Source organism: Bubalus bubalis, chromosome 12 (genome assembly GCF_019923935.1).
Source record: "Bubalus bubalis isolate 160015118507 breed Murrah chromosome 12, NDDB_SH_1, whole genome shotgun sequence".
Taxonomy (NCBI): domain Eukaryota; kingdom Metazoa; phylum Chordata; class Mammalia; order Artiodactyla; family Bovidae; genus Bubalus; species Bubalus bubalis.
Window position 1 is genome coordinate 8,142,353 of NC_059168.1, and position 16,582 is coordinate 8,158,934.

At 39.7% G+C, this 16,582-nt stretch overlaps 1 non-coding gene across 1 annotated transcript; it reads left to right on the top strand.

Moving 5' to 3' along the window:
- The first annotated feature begins 5,186 nt into the window (after positions 1 to 5,186).
- TRNAC-GCA lies at positions 5,187 to 5,258 on the top strand. Its single transcript has one exon. It is a non-coding gene; the product is annotated as a tRNA-Cys (tRNA).
- Positions 5,259 to 16,582: the final 11,324 nt, after the last annotated feature.

Below are 16,582 nucleotides of genomic sequence, written 5' to 3' on the forward strand. Positions count from 1 at the left end.
TTCTTATTGCCTTAGTACATAGGGTTCACAATGAGAAACCCAAGAGAAAGGACTATCTTGGTCCCCTCACCCTAAGTTGGCTGTAAAATCTTGAGTCTTCTTCATGATTAAAATGTTGTACTGACTATAGAATTACGAGGCAACGAATAAGCTCTGCTGACAGCTGCAGAAAGTATTCCATGAGGGAAAAAAAAACTCATCATTTTTCACAAGCTGATTCTCTTTTCTTCAGACATATTGTAAGCTTGCATTGTCCTCACATCCAATGATGAATGTATGTTGATGCCTTTTTCTCCTTTAAAAAATACATTTCCGTCTGAGTTCTGTTTGTCACAAGTGTTTAGACACACAGCTGTCTATCTGCAGTGGTTCTGCATACTTGTATGTTGAAGAATACATTCCAGTAAATGTTTTTATAAACCAGCAGTACTGTCTGTTCCTTTGTTCCTGACTCAATTCTGGATTCTTCTTAAGTTTACAGAGCTATTACTTCTGCTTATGACTAATGGAAAACAGCAATCCAAACACGGCTTGAAAATTAGAACCTAAAGCTAAGGAATATTGCATTTTACTACTCTAAAATTTGAAATACTCTGTCACTAGTTGCTGGAGGAACAGTATTTCTAGAGTAAATATTAAGGGGTTGGGGGTGAGCGAGCAAGGCACAGATGTTCTCTAACAAAGCGTGAGGGGAAGTAAAACAGCATGACCATGCACACTTTCAAGGAATGAGGATAATCTGCAAGCCAAATCCAAACTGTGCTAAATATCTTGTCCTGTGCTAAGTCACTTTAGTCTTGTCCGACTCTTCGCACCCCAGTGGACTGTACCCCACCAGGTTCCTTTGTCCATGGAATTCTCCAGGCAAGAATACCGGAGTAGGTTGCCATTTCCTCTTCCAGGGGATCTTCCAGACCCAGGAATCGAACTCACATCTCCAGTGTCTCCCGCATTGAAGGTGGATTCTTTACCACGGAGCCACCTGGAAAACCAATTTTTGTGGGATGACGCATTATAAAGTGCATTTTCCTTTCACTTCCTTTAGTTGTAGAGATTCTAGTTACAGTCTGCATAAACGCTGTCCTTTAGCAGGGTTTATCTAGGAATAGCTTGTATTAGTCTTTGTGTTCATAACTGGAGCTTTATCTTACATCAGAGCTTACACAGCACTTTCAGGAGAAGGTTTCATTACATAATTGAGGCAGTTCTGTGAACACCCATTTTGTGGGTGAAATCAGTGAGAATCAGAGACTTAAGAGATGCTCGCCACAGAAAAATGCTAATGAAAATTAACCTCACTCAGACAAACATGGGATTAACTTTAACCATCTGAAAATGGTTGAATATTGACAATTTCATATGGTTCAACCTGATACATCTTGAAATATTTGGCTGGCCAAACGTTTGTTCCGTAAGATGGTAACGGAACAACCAGAATGAATTTTTTGGCCACCCCAATAGTTACGTGACAACACAAGACAGGATACACATAATCAAGTGTCAGACTGAGCGACAAATGTAATAAATGCTACTGACAGACGATAATTATGTCAACTCAAGATGAGCACAGAAAAGACTGAGTTATCAATCTTCCCTCCATGACTGTCTCCTGTATCTGATTCTTCCCTCAGGGCAGTACCAGTATCTCTTTAGGGTCCTGAGTCGGTTATAGGTCTCCACTAGACGATGCTGCCATAAGCCCAGACTTGGTCTCATACACTGACACCTCCATCTCCTCATCCATAGCTTCACCTTGTTCTTTCTCCAATTGTCCCCACATTAGAAACTCTACATCTCTCTGGGCCGTATCCTTATCTTCCTTTTTCTGTGGCAGCTATGAGACCAAGACCAGTGGAAGCTCCCTTGAAGTCATTAACACATCAGTTTCCCTTTTGAAAATGTCTCCCACTTTTATAATTCATGCATAACTCATATCAACCAACAATAGAATCATAGCTGTTTTTAATTTTTTTAAAAATAATCTCTTCATTGTAGGACAAATGGGTGGCAAAGATCCAAACAGTAGAAATCTACAACTCAATAAATTTCACAAAGTTGGCAGATCCGTGTACACACACCCAGAGAAGAAAACGAGATTGTTAATGATTCAGAAATCTCTTCTTGCCTGCTCCCAGCCACCATTCCTACCTCAGACCAAGTATCTTGACCTATCACCATCGTGTAGTTTTGACTTTTTTGAATTTTCTAATTGTTTATTGATTTACATATGGTTTTGCACTGGGTTTTCGTTGGTGAGCAGGATTTTCTCTAGCTTCCGCGAGCGAGGGGGCCACTCTCTATTTGGAGTGCACAGCCCTCTTACTGCCATGGCTTCTTTTATTGCAGAGCACAGGCTCTAGGGGCAGGGGCTCAGTAGTTGCAGCTCCCGGACTCTAGAGCACAAGCTCAATAGTTGAGACTCACAGGCTTAGTTGCTTTTTGGCACATGGAATCTTTCTGGACCAGGGATCGAACCTATGTCTCCTGCATTGACAGGTGGATTCTTTACCACTGAGTCAACAGGGAAGCCCTGAACTTTCTATATATATGGGATCATACAGTATGTGCTCTGTTGTGCAGGACTTTTTTCTTAACAGTTTGTTGGTGAGATTCATTCTCTTTATTATGCACTACAGTATTTCACTCATTGTTTTGGAGTATTTCATTAAATATACCTACTGGGTTGTTTTCAGCTTATGGCTATTAGGAATCTTGATGTTCTTAATATCCTAAGGCACATATTCTGCTGCACAAAATGCAAGCATTTTTGTGGGGTGTATAACCAGTAGTGGTGGGCATAATTTCTGCTTCAATAGATAATGCCAAGAATTTTCCCAAAGCTTTTGAAATGATTCATATTCTTCTCCAATAGTTAATATTGTGGTCTTGTAAGTATAGAGAAATTCCAGTGAGAGTATAATAATATCTCATTGTGTTTTTAATTTGTAGTTTGCTAACCTGAATGACCTAGAGCAACTTCATAGGTTTGTAAGCTATTTGGATGTCATCTCTTAAAAATTCCAACTCAAGCCTTTCCTTTTAACAAAAACATGCTTTTTGTGTGTGAATTTGTAGGAGTTATATATTCTGAACACAAGTTCTTTGTCAGATACATGTATTGCTAGTACTTTCAATCACTCTTTTTTTCTGCTTTCTTATTGGTGTATTTTAAACAATTGAATTTATTAGTTGTAATAATATAGCCTAACTGATCCAGGTTTTTCTTATGATTAGTAGGAATTATATCTTGTATAGAAAATTTTTGTCAATCCTCAAGACTTTCTCATGTTATTTTCTGGATGCTTTATAAACTGTTACCTTTCATAACTAGATCTGTGTCCATTTAATTTGTGCATGGTGTGAGACAAGGCCAGTATTCATTTTTTCCTAAATGAACAGCAAATTGGCCTACTAACATTTATTGAGAAAACTGTCAAAGGTTTATTCACTATTCTGGAAAGTTTAATTTTCATAAGATATATGTTCATATATATTGATAGATATGTTTCGGAGTTTTAAAGTATTTGTTTATTTATTTGGCTGCAACAAGTCTTAGTTGCAGTATGTGGGTTCCTGACCAGGTTTTGAACCCAGGTTCCCTATATTGGGAGTGCAGAGTCTTAGCAACTGGGCCACCAGAGAGGTCCCTGTTTTTTAATTCTCTTCTATTGGTCTATATGTATTTCTTTAATCTAACATATACTGTCTTAACTATTGCTCATTAATATATTGAATTGAAATCCTTCAACTTTGTTCTTTCTCATGATTACCTTATTCTTGGCCATGTTCATATAAATTTTTAAATCATCTTCATAATTTTCACAAAAAAATTCACCAAAACTCTTACAAGGATTTTCACTGGGATTTTATTAAACCAAATGACAGTGCAAAGAATTAACATTTTTCCATGCACAATGATTTGTTTCAATATTCTACAGGGTTTTTGTGCAATAGTCTTCAATAAATTTTAGATTCGTTTTTAGACATTTGATGCTTTTTTGTATTAAGGTAAACAGCATCATCTAAAAAGTAATTCAACTGGGTTATTGCTGGTGTAGACAAATGCAACCGATTTTTGTGCATTGGATATGTACCCAGTGACTTTACCAAATGCGTATAATAAGACATAGGTTGTAAATTTTAAGTTTTCTGTAAACATGATCATGCCATCTGCAAATATTTATTTTATCTTTCAAGTCTATGCCTTTCTCTTACCAATTGCTCTGTAAGGAACCTCCAACCCAATGTTGAATAGTAGTGGTAATCATAAGCATTTCTGTCTCCTTTTCAATTTGAGTTGGGGAAAGCTGTTAATATTCTAATATTAAGCATGATGTTGTTGTTGTTGTTGTTTTTTCCAAATACACTGTATCAGATTAAGTTTACTCCTGCCTTTCCACTTTACTAGAACATTTGGGGGTATTGTTTTATATTATTTTCATTTTTTCTGTGTCTCTCTTTGTCTCTGTCTTTGTGAGACTATCAAAACCTCTGATCAGTGTCTTGTCATGTGGCCATCACTCATTAATAGGCACATGTTTTGAAAGAAAAAGCAGTACGGAATGTTGCACCCATGTCTCCTTGGAATTCTGATTTCTCCACCTTGACTACAACATTTCATTCATCTGAAATGTTATTATCTCAGCTCCATGGGGCTACTTGAAGAGTCTTTGCTCATTTACTTATCTTTCTAGAAGCTACTTTATTTTGAATGCTCCATCAGCTCATTTTGCCTAAGAAAATGCTTCCAGAGGAAAAGCAGAGCCAAGGTTGACTCATTTGACTGGACTTTCTACAATCTTAGCCCCTAAAGTCTGGGCTGCCTGGGTAGGTCTTTGATTCCATATTTTAACCAGATTTTCCAGTTATTCTTGGCAGCAGGATTAATCTTATCTTAGCCAGAATCTAGCACATCTTTGCCAGAAAATGTTATTCACTCAGTCATGTCTGACTGTTTACGACCCCATGGACTGTAGCCTGCCAGGCTCCTCTGTCCATGGCATTCTCCAGGCAAGAATACTGGAGTGGGTTGCCATGCCCTCTTCCAGGGGATTATTCTGACAGAGATCGAACCAGCATTTCTTATGTCCTGCATTGCCAGGCAGGTTCTTTACTACTAGTATCACCTGAGAATTATATACATATATATATATATATATATATATATATATATATATATATGAGCTTCCCTGGTGGCTCAGTTGGTAAAGCATCTGCCTGCAATGCAGGAGACCTGGGTTCGATCCCTGGGTTGGGAAGATCTCCTGGAGAAGGAAATGGCAACCCACTCCAGTATTCCTGCCTGGAGAATCCCAGGGATGGAGGAGCCTTGTAGGCTATAGTCCATGGGGTTGCAAAGAGTCAGGTATGACTGGGCGACTTCACTTCACTTCACTTCATATATATATATATACATATACATATATATACATGTCTATTATTTTTCAGATTCTTTTCTCATATAGGTTATTACAGAATATTGAGCAAAATTCCCTGTGCTGTATAGTAGGTCATTCTTGGTTCTCTACTTTATATGTAGTAGCCTGGAGAAGGCAATGGCACCCCACTCCAGTACTCTTGCCTAGAAAATCCCATGGACGGAGGAGCCTGGGGGGCTGTAGTCCATGCGGTCGCTAAGAATCGGACATGACTGAGCGACTTCACTTTCACTTTTCACTTTCATGCATTGGAGAAGGAAATGGCAGCCCACTCCAGTGTTCTTGCCTAGAGAATCCCAGGGACGGGGGAGCCTGGTGGGCTGCCGTCTATGGGGTCACACAGAGTCGGACACGACTGAAGTGACTTAGCAGTAGCAGTATATGTTAATTGCAAACACCTCAATCCCCCCTTTCCCCCTCAGTAACCATAAATTTGTTTCCTGTCTGTGAGGACGTATGTCTGTTTTGTCCTATGTCCTATGTCTGCTTCATAATAAGTTCATTTGTATCACTTTTTGGGTTTGACATTTAAATGATATCATATGGCATTTGTCTTTCTCTGACTTCCTTCACGTGGTATGATAATCTCTAGGTCCATCCATGTTGCTGCAGATAGCATCATTTCATGATTTCTTTTTAATGGATGAGTAATATTCCACTAGGAATTCCCCAGTGGCTCAGTGTTAAATAATCTGTCTGCCAATGCAGGAAAAATGGGTTGAATTTCTGGACTGGGGAGATCCCCTGGAGAAGGAATTAGCAATCCACACCAGAATTCTTGCCTGGAAATCCCATGGACAGAGGAGCCTGGTGGGCTACAGTCCTTGGGGTTGCAAAAGAGTCAGATATGACTGAGCAAATAAACAACAACAGACATTCCATTGCATATATGCACCACATCTTCTTTATCCATTTGTCTGTTCAGAGACCCTGAGGTGGCTTCCATGTCTTGGACCTGTAACTAGTGTTGAAACAGTCCACTGTTGTCTTCCCCTTCCCTGGAACTGGTGTCCTTTGCCTTTAGTGTTAGTGTCTTCACTTTATGTTGGCTCCCAGCCTGAATGATGGAGGGTGCTTTTCTCACTTATGCCTAATCCCTGGTGGCATATGCCACAGCCGCTGCTCAGTCAAGTTCCTCAATAGAAAATACTTCATTGTGTGTAGCCCCTCCTAACACTTAGATGGTCTAAACCACAAGGACAGCACTTGTTGCCCTCTCTACTAGCATCTTCTGGGCTGCAGCTCCTACAGCCATATTCTTTAATATGTTTCTATTAATAACTCTCCATCAACACACAAGTGCACAGTTGGCCCCTCCCCATATATACATAGACATAAACATCAGTCAGTCAGTCCAGTTTCTTAGTCATGTCTGACTCTTTGTGACCCCATGGACTGCAGCACACCAGGCCTCCCTATCCATCACCAATTCCTGGAGTTTACTCAAACTCCTGACCATTGAGTTGGTGATGCCATCCAACCATCTCATCTTCTGTTGTCCCCTTCTTCTCCTGCCCTCAATCTTTCCCAGCATCAGGGTTTTTGCAAATGAGTCAGTTCTTGGCATCAGGTGGCCAAAGTATTGGAGCTTCAGCTTCAACATCAGTCCTTTCAATGAATATTCAGCACTGATTTCCTTTAGGATGGACTGGTTGGATCTGCTTGCAGTCTAAGGGACTCTCAAGAGTCTTCTCCAACACCACAGTTCAAAAGCATCAATTCTTCTGCACTCAGCTTTCTTTATAGTCCAACTGTCACATCCATACATGACTACTGGAAAAACCATCCCTTTGACTAGATGGATCTTTCTTGGCAAAGTAATGTCTCTGCTTTTTAATATGCTCCCGAATTTGGTCATAACTTTTCTTCCAAGGAGCAAGTGTCTTTTAATTTCATGGCTGCAGTCACCATCTGCAGTGATTTTGGAGCCCAAAAAAATAAAGTCTGTCACTGTTTCTGCTGTTTCCTCATCTATTTGCCATGAAGTGATGGGACCAGATGCCATGATCTTTGTTTTTGAACATTGAGTTTTAAGCCAACTTTGTCACTCTCCTCTTTCACTTTCATCAAGAGGCTCTTTAGTTCTTCTTTGCTTTCTGCCATAAGGGTGATGTCATCTGCATATATAAGGTTATTGATATTTCTCCCAGCATTCTTGATTCCAGCTTGTGCTTCCTCCAGCCCAGCATTTCTCATGATGTACTCTGCATATAAGTTAAATAAGCAGGGTGACAATATACAGCCTTGCTGTACTCCTTTCCCTATTTGGAACCATATGGCATAAACATTTTGCCTTCAAATCTGTGAATATGACTATATCAGTGATCAACTACAGAGTCAACCAATTTTCAATTATTTCATAGAAAACTTTAACTTTGTTCTTTGGAAATTTAACTTATTTAGTTGTTTATTTTCTTTTACTCTGGACATTTGTCTATTAGAGATGATTTAAATCTCAAATGGAATAATAAAAAATTCATTTTTATTAGTAAAGCAAATGCATAAATATTGTGAGAAATCACATTGTAAATAAAGCATTTAAAATGGTCAATGTTCATGGATTGGAAGAATCAATATAGTGAAAATGAGTATACTACCCAAAGCAATTTATAGATTCAGTGTAATCCCTATCAAGCTACCAACAGTATTCTTCACAGAGCTAGAACAAATAATTTCACAATTTGTATGGAAATACAAAAAAACCTCGAATAGCCAAAGCTAACTTGAGAAAGAAGAATGGAACTGGAGGAATCAACCTACCTGACTTCAGGCTCTACTACAAAGCCACAGTTATCAAGACAGTATGGTACTGGCACAAAGACAGAAATATTGATCAGTGGAACAAAATAGAAAGCCCAGAGATAAATCCATGCACCTATGGACACCTTATCTTTGACAAAGGAGGCAAGAATATACAATGGATTAAAGACAATCTCTTTAACAAGTGGTGCTGGGAAAACTGGTCAACCACTTGTAAAAGAATGAAACTAGAACACTTTCTAACACCATACACAAAAATAAACTCAAAATGGATTAACGATCTCAACGTAAGACCAGAAACTATAAAACTCCTAGAGGAGAACATATGCAAAACACTCTCCGACATACATCTCAGCAGGATCCTCTATGACCCACCTCCCAGAATATTGGAAATGAAAGCAAAAATAAACAAATGGGACCTAATTAAACTTAAAAGCTTCTGCACAACAAAGGAAACTATTAGCAAGGCAAAAAGGCAGCCTTCAGAATGGGAGAAAATAATAGCAAATGAAGCAACTGACAAACAACTAATCTCAAAAATATACAAGCAGCTCCTACAGCTCAACTCCAGAAAAATAAATGACCCAATCAAAAAATGGGCCAAAGAACTAAATAGACATTTCTCCAAAGAAGACATACAGATGGCTAACAAACACATGAAAAGATGCTCAACATCACTCATTATCAGAGAAATGCAAACCAAAACCACTATGAGGTACCATTTCATGCCAGTCAGAATGGCTGCGATCCAAAAGTCTACAAGCAATAAATGCTGGAGAGGGTGTGGAGAAAAGGGAACCCTCTTACACTGTTGGTGGGAATGCAAACTAGAACAGCCACTATGGAGAACAGTGTGGAGATTCCTTAAAAAACTGGAAATAGACATGCCTTATGATCCAGCAATCCCACTGCTGGGCATACACACTGAGGAAACCAGAAGGGAAAGAGACATGTGTACCCCAATGTTCATCGCAGCACTGTTTATAATAGCCAGGATGTGGAAGCAACCTAGATGTCCATCAGCAGATGAATGGATAAAAAAGCTGTGGTACATATACACAATGGAGTATTACGCAGCCATCAAAAAGAATACATTTGAATCAGTTCTAATGAGGTGGATGAAACTGGAGCCTATTATACAGAGTGAAGTAAGCCAGAAAGAAAAACACCAATACAGTATACTAACGCATATATATGGAATTTAGAAAGATGGTAACAAAAACCCTGTGTACGAGAAAGCAAAAGAGACACTGATGTATAGAACAGTCTTATGGACTCTGTGGGAGAGGGAGAGGGTGGGGAGATTTGGGACAATGGCATTGAAAAATGTATAATATCATGTGTGAAACGAATCGCCAGTCCAGGTTCGATGCACGATACTGGATGCTTGGGGCTGGTGCACTGGGACAACCCAGAGGGATGGTATGGGGAGGGAGGAGGGAGGAGGGTTCAGGATGGGGAACACAGGTATACCTGTGGCGGATTCATTTCAATATTTGGCAAAACTAATACAATATTGTTAAGTTTAAAAATAAAATAAAATTTAAAATAAATAAATAAAAATTTATAAAAATAATAAAAAAAAAATAAAATGGTCAGCTATCTGTTTATATGGATATTGACAGTTTTTTTTTTAATCTCAAAATGAGCTTATTTCATGTAATAACTATATGGGTCCCAAGGAGGAACCAGGGTACAAATAGCTGTAAAATGAGATCTATCCTGCAGTTAGGAAGTTTGAGATGGCCATGGACACATTGCTATATTCAAAATGGATAACTGACAAGGACCTATTCTACAGCCAGGGAACTCTGCTCAATGTTATGTGGCAGCCTGGATGGGAGGGTGGTTTGGGGAGAACAGATATGTATATATGTATGGCTGAGTTCCTTTGCTGTTCATCTGAAACTACGACAATAGTGTTACTGGTTATACCCCAACACAAAATAAAAAGTCTGAAAAAAAATAAGACCCATCCCTTGCTTTCTATAAGGTAAGGGTTAATTTGAAAAATTATGATTTTTCTGGTGAGGGCAGTGATAAATGAAAATATACAATTAAGTAGCTGGAGTAAAATAAGTGTTTCAAAAAAAATGCTTAGAGATCAAATATGGGAGAAGATGACACCACTTTCAGCTGAAATTTTTCCTAAAGGCTTGGTGGATGACCGGGGTTTGAGTGGCATGTTAATGTAAGACTGAAGAAGGATCCTAGGGAGGCGGAGAGGCATGGAAGCAGAAGACTATCAAAGACATCTAGTTAAGAGCACAGTATGCCTAGAACAGAGTGTGTGAGAGAGGATGTGAAAAGACTTAGGGATGCAGAGACCAGAGTATGAACCTACTGCGCTCGGAATGTAAGATTTAGGACTTGAATCCCTCTGTGGGCAGCCAGTGGAGAACTACTGAAGAATCTTGATCAAGAATGTGACAGAAAGGAGAAAATGGGTAAGATGGATTGACAGGAGGCAGGCAGGGGTTGGAGGAATCTGATAGACCCAGAGGCCAGCCCGTTCGGTCCAGTGTGGCAAGAGTGACATCAGCGAGCAAGCACTTAGAGAGCAACCAGCTGAATTGCATCTGGGCCACAGTGGGAACTTATTAATTCACTCACGCATCCTTTCAAATTCATTGGATTAACAATCGATAATAAATCTTTGCAAAATCAACAGTTGAACCAAGAATATTCAAGCGCAATATTCTGTGTCTAGCAGAAACTCCAAAAGTGTTTTTAGAACAAATGAACGAAAGAATGCCTGACTGGCTCTCCATGGTGTCTGAAACCTCAGGGATGAATTTTTACAAAGACAATAGTCACTATACAGATTTGTTCCTACATAGAGGGCATTTTCCTCCCTTGAGTGCAAATTGAAGGCAGAGAGATTTGCAGGCAAAACCTAGATGTTTTATCCAGGGAGACTGCATTTATACCTAAAACCTTTCTATTTCAAATAAAAGTAGGTAGAGAATCGAATCTTAAAAGAATTCCTGGTGTTGGAAAACCTGTCTGCTGCTTCCACAAGTTTTAAAAAATCAATGGGACCAAAGGGCTCTTGTCCAGATCAAAACTCAAGTCAGTTGCAGGTTGTCTGGGACCACAGGCCCAGCTGTGGTCCTGCCTGTTTGGTATTCCATGAGTGCTGAGCAACCAGGAAGCAACCAGAGGAGCTTGCCCACCAGCTTATAGTTAGCATGGATATTTTATCTCTCTCAGACACTTCTTTCCACTGTGAAAAAAAAGGCATAAGGCATTTCATTATGTTAATGGAGCATGAGAGACACAAATAAAGCACTGAGGTCATACTGGGGATCTGTGAGAAGAGAATATTTTTAAATACCTGTAGGTGGTTCACTAACACAGGTAATTGAGTTTCACCATATTTCTCCTTTGAGCCTTTCCATGGGGTGTTCTGTCACACGGTTAAGAAAGGTGGTGGGGAATAAGTCAAGCCTTTTAAGGAAGCATTGCCTTCCTTAGCTTGATCCTTTAAAAAAAAAAATGCACTTTCTTAACTTGCTTAATGCTCCCTTTTATAGCAATCTTTTTTTTTTTTTAACTCTAAAAGAAGCCAACCCATTTTTAGAGAAATAGCAAAGGTGTTAACACTCCCACTTCAAGTGACATAGATATTTCACAAAAGAGCACGGGACTTGTTCAGGGCGGTGTGCACAGCGATGACATGGGCGCCCCTCCGTGTGCATTAGGAGGACAAATCGCTCTCTTGGTAATTCTAAACATGTGTAAGTTATAACCTCCCTCCTGAAAAAGGATTTTCTTCCCTCTTTTTATTGTAATCACACGCCTTTCAGTGCAGGCTTACTTTACCTTTTATCTACATTAAGAATAGTTGGCACTCAGGGATGCATTTAAAATTAGGGATTTTTTTTCTCTCTTGCTTGTTCTGAGTTAATAAATCTGTAGATGCACTTCTGAAAAAAAACAGACTATGGGACAATGGAGCCTAGGCACTGCCAGAGTCTCTTGTTTTGATTTCCTAGTTCTTGTTTTCTCGCAGACCTCCCAGTGATCAGAGGAGCTCCAAAAGATGAGCCCTAAATGGTACTAATGCACCAGAAGACATTGTTCACCACAGCATGGACTAGACACAAGGCCAGGTCCATTCTTTTTTTTTTTTTTTAAACTTGAGGGAGATATTATATAATTGAGATACAACTTTGTGTAAGTTTAAGGGGTGGGCTTCCTAGGTGACTCAGTGGTGAAGAATCCACCTGTCAATGCAGGAGATGTAAGTTTGACCCCTGGATTGGGAAGATCCCCTGGAGGAGGAAATGGCAACCCACTCCAGTATTCTTGCCTGGGAAATCCCATGGACAGAGGAGCCTGATGGGCTACAGTGCATGGGGTCACTGAGTACTCATGCAAAAGATAACTTGCAGTTGTATATTGCAAGATGAATCCAAGGATCCTTTCATGAATGAGACCCCTATCTCGTTTATGGGTCTAAAGAAATACGGAAAGTGTATAAAAGTAACTGTAGAGCTAGAATAGGCATCAATTCAGTGCCAGTTCCTACAAATTACGACACCCAAGTCCTGAAGCCTTGCCTGTGCCTCCAAAGGGTGGGACAGCTTGTTCAGAGCAGACAGAGACAAGAACGTGGCTGTAGGCTCGCCCAGTGGATCTGTAACACTCAGACCTCTGTGCCACTCTCCTGACTCCAGTGGCTGTCCATTCACTGACTCAGAAGACAGCACAGTCAGGCTCCAACATTGGGCTATCCAAGTTCAACAGGAGAAAAATGTTCCCAAGTAGACAAAGGGCTAATTTCCATTCAAGGTTTAACAACAATGGAGCCTTAGGAAACATGCTTAAAAATGTGGCCTTCACCCTGTACATTTGGAAGAAAATCATTCTATTTGGCCCAAAGGTTTTTGAAAGATATCTTTTCAATAAATTCATGGCAAAATATTCTATGTACTTCCACAGGATGGCAAAGAGGTATTTTACATAATACAGTCTTTCATTCATTTATTAACGTATTTGTTCATTTATCCACTCGATCAATAAATGTTTACAGAGTTCTAGTAATGTGGAAAGAATAATAAAACAGTCAAAAATCACTGCACTTGTGAACTCACATTCCAGTGAAGGGAAGACAGACAACAAACTTAAAAAACAAACCGGTACATTATAGAGCATAGTGAATAATATTCTAGAGAAAGAGAAGTGGGGGACAGAGGAGAGAACATATCTTAGGAGTGAGGGTGGGGTTTGGGCAATAAAGATACTTACTGCTTTTAACAAAGACATAAAGGGGATACTACCACCAGTCATTGTTAGAAACACTGTGTACACTGTCTCATCTGCACCTCTCCAAATCTATAAAGTAAGTTCTTTTTTTTTAACCTCATTTTAAGGCTATGAAGGTCCAAGAGGTCTGGTGACTTGGTCAAGGTCACACAGTTAATATATAAAAGCACCAGAAATCTGCACTCAGGTTGATCATCAGGCGGCTTTCTTGTTAAGACAGTTCAGTTCAGTTCAGTCGCTCAGTCGTGTCCGACTCTTTGCGACCCCATGAGTCGCAGCACGCCAGGCCTCCCTGTCCATCACCAACTCCCGGAGTTCACTCAGCCTCACGTCCATCCCATGATTCTATTTTCAGCAAGACCTTGTTTGTTATCAGACAGTATGTTTTGTGTATGTGCCTGTGTCTAAGAGTTTAAGGTGTAATTAGGAATTCACTCTAAAATGCTAAGAAAAGAAAGGGATAAGCAATCATTCAAAGACATTTTAATAACAAAAATAAAATAATCCAAATTTACTTTATCTGATTCCCACAAGAAATAATATCAAAGGTACAGCTGATGCTGCCTCTTGACATGAATTCATTAAGTAATCGAACAAGAAGCATATGCACTCCTGTTCAGCATCTCGGCACGTGGAAAATCATCATATTTCCACCCTCTAAAACAGAAAGGTCTAGGCAGGATATCTGTGCAAGGTGTGCAAGAAACAAAAAGATGTTTTGGAGAAGAACACAATGAGAAAACAGTTCAAGAGCCACCCCCCTATCTTTTGCGCTGTGAGGAATGTTCACACCAATTTCCTTGTCAGCTTGCTGCTGGTGTTTAATCGCCAAGTTGTGTCCCACTCTTTTGTGACTCCATGGACTGTAGCCCACCAGGCTCCTCTAGTGGACTGTAGTCCACTAGCCTTGGCATTCTCCAGGCAAGAATACTGGAGTGGATTGCCCTTCCCTCCTGCAGGGGATCTTCCTAACCCAAGGACTGAACTGGTTCTCCTTCATCGGCAGGCAGATTCATTACCACCGAGCCACCTGAGAAGCCCCCTTGCCAGGTAGCTCTTAAAAAAGTCTCACTGGGTGAATATCAATTCTGTGTGACTTAGTTTGGGGAGTTCTATCCTTCTACATTCCATATGCTGAGAAGTCACGCCTGCATGAAGACTACATCAGAGAAATCGTGCACTTTGGGGTCCTTAGAGCAGCACCAGCCAATTCTTACTGCCAACCAATCTTTCCTTTTCACTTAAGCTTGCCTCTATCACAATTATGTGATTATGTCATATGTATATACTCTCAGGTTATTAAAGGCATCAATTCATTCTTTAATCCATGTACATTTGATTGCTTGGCTTTTTCCCCCTCCCAAGATAACAAACTAACGGTTAGGGTCTACATTCCAAATGCAAATGAAGTGTCCTGGAGGAGACATTGGAGTGAGATATAGATGGAGGTGGTGGGTTAAATTGCATGTGTCTGGGTAGCAGGGTTCACGACACACAGTGAGGGGTGTCTTCTGCAAGCCGATTGTGCTTCAGACCCTGGGTTTAGACAGCAGCTGTGCGGGCCCTCTGTGAGGACGGCAATGACCCCCCTACCCCACCCCGCCCCAGCACACATGGAGGGTACTGCTGCATCTGCTGTCACTATTCAAGTCACTTCCTATGACATTTGGCAGGCAGCGCCTGGGCAGCAGGGAATGATGGGGGGGGGGCGGCAACCAATCGGCCATAGTGCAATTGATATCTGATTGATGAATGCAGGACACTGTGGAAAGGACCCATTAGAAGTGGAGCTCTCACAGTGAGAGAGTTGAGAGGCACTTTCTTGTGAATAAAAAAAAAAAAAAACCTCAAAAACCCTTTGCTTTTTCAGAAGAGGAAAAAACTATGTTCTATGTATTTCTCTGTTAAAAATAAAAATGCAAAGACAATATTTTCATATTGAGAAAGCTAAACAAGAGGAAAACAGTTTTAAATTATTCAGAGGGAAAATGAATTGAGCGTTCCCAATTAGACTGAAATATTTAAAGCATTAGCGTTACGGGTCCTTCCGCATGTGGAGTAAAATAAAATTAAATAAAATTTGCTATGAGATCAAGGTTGACTTAGAAAAAGCACAGATTCTTTTAGTTGAAAAGTTAAATAAACTTAATTATTTTTCACCTGGAGAAATTTTTTTGTATTTTTTTTTTAAATCCAAGGTTAAAAAATCATCACATTAGTTTTGACTTGTTTTTATTTTTATTCCTCATTTAAATATAGTAATGAATAACCCCTTACCACATGGTCTTACACCCTCATTGAATCTTTTTTTTGGGGGGGGGGGGGGCTGATATTGAATCAAACAATTGAAATTTTCCAAATTTGCTTTTCCCTGTAGAACGCACATTATCGTTCCCTGCTGGGAAGGGGAATCCATTCTGATATTGATTATGCTGTGTTAGATCTTAGATTTTTCTATAAATGTGTAAAGGCTGTAAACACCAGCAATTCCCAATGGTTTAACAGAATCATTCCTCCTCTGACCACATAATTGCTAAATTGTGCATGTCAAATGGCTTCAGGATATTCGTCCCCCTTTCCAGCAGGTTTATCAAGGAAAACTTGCTGGAGAATGGTGGTGTTTGTGTGTCCTTTAAGTCGGGAATTCAAAGGTCAATAGTTGCCAAAAGCATTTTCACTGAGTAACTGCTTCTTTTCCCAAGCTCTGTAACGTGCTGTCTCAACCAGTGATCCTTATCAGTTATTTCTAAATGTGTGCATTTCGTTTCGAAGCCAACACCAGCGTTTACATCCAAGCTTGATTATAATTCATCACACAATTGTTTATATCATGCCTATACACCAAATCAACAAGGTAATACTGTGTTGTTTTTCTCATGATTATCTTTGAAGACATTCTGAAATTAAATATGCTTTTCTTTTCCCCCAGTGATTTGAATTCCAGTACAAGAAATAACTAAATATATGGTGGACAAGAGTATTTAGCAGGGTCTAAGAGCCCTTATGTGTAGTGGGATAGAAATGTATCTTCTGAATGAATGTGTTTTTGTCTGATTTCAGAGCTAACTTAAGAGTAAAATGATTCTGTTAATGCACTGTGAGTAATGCTAGCC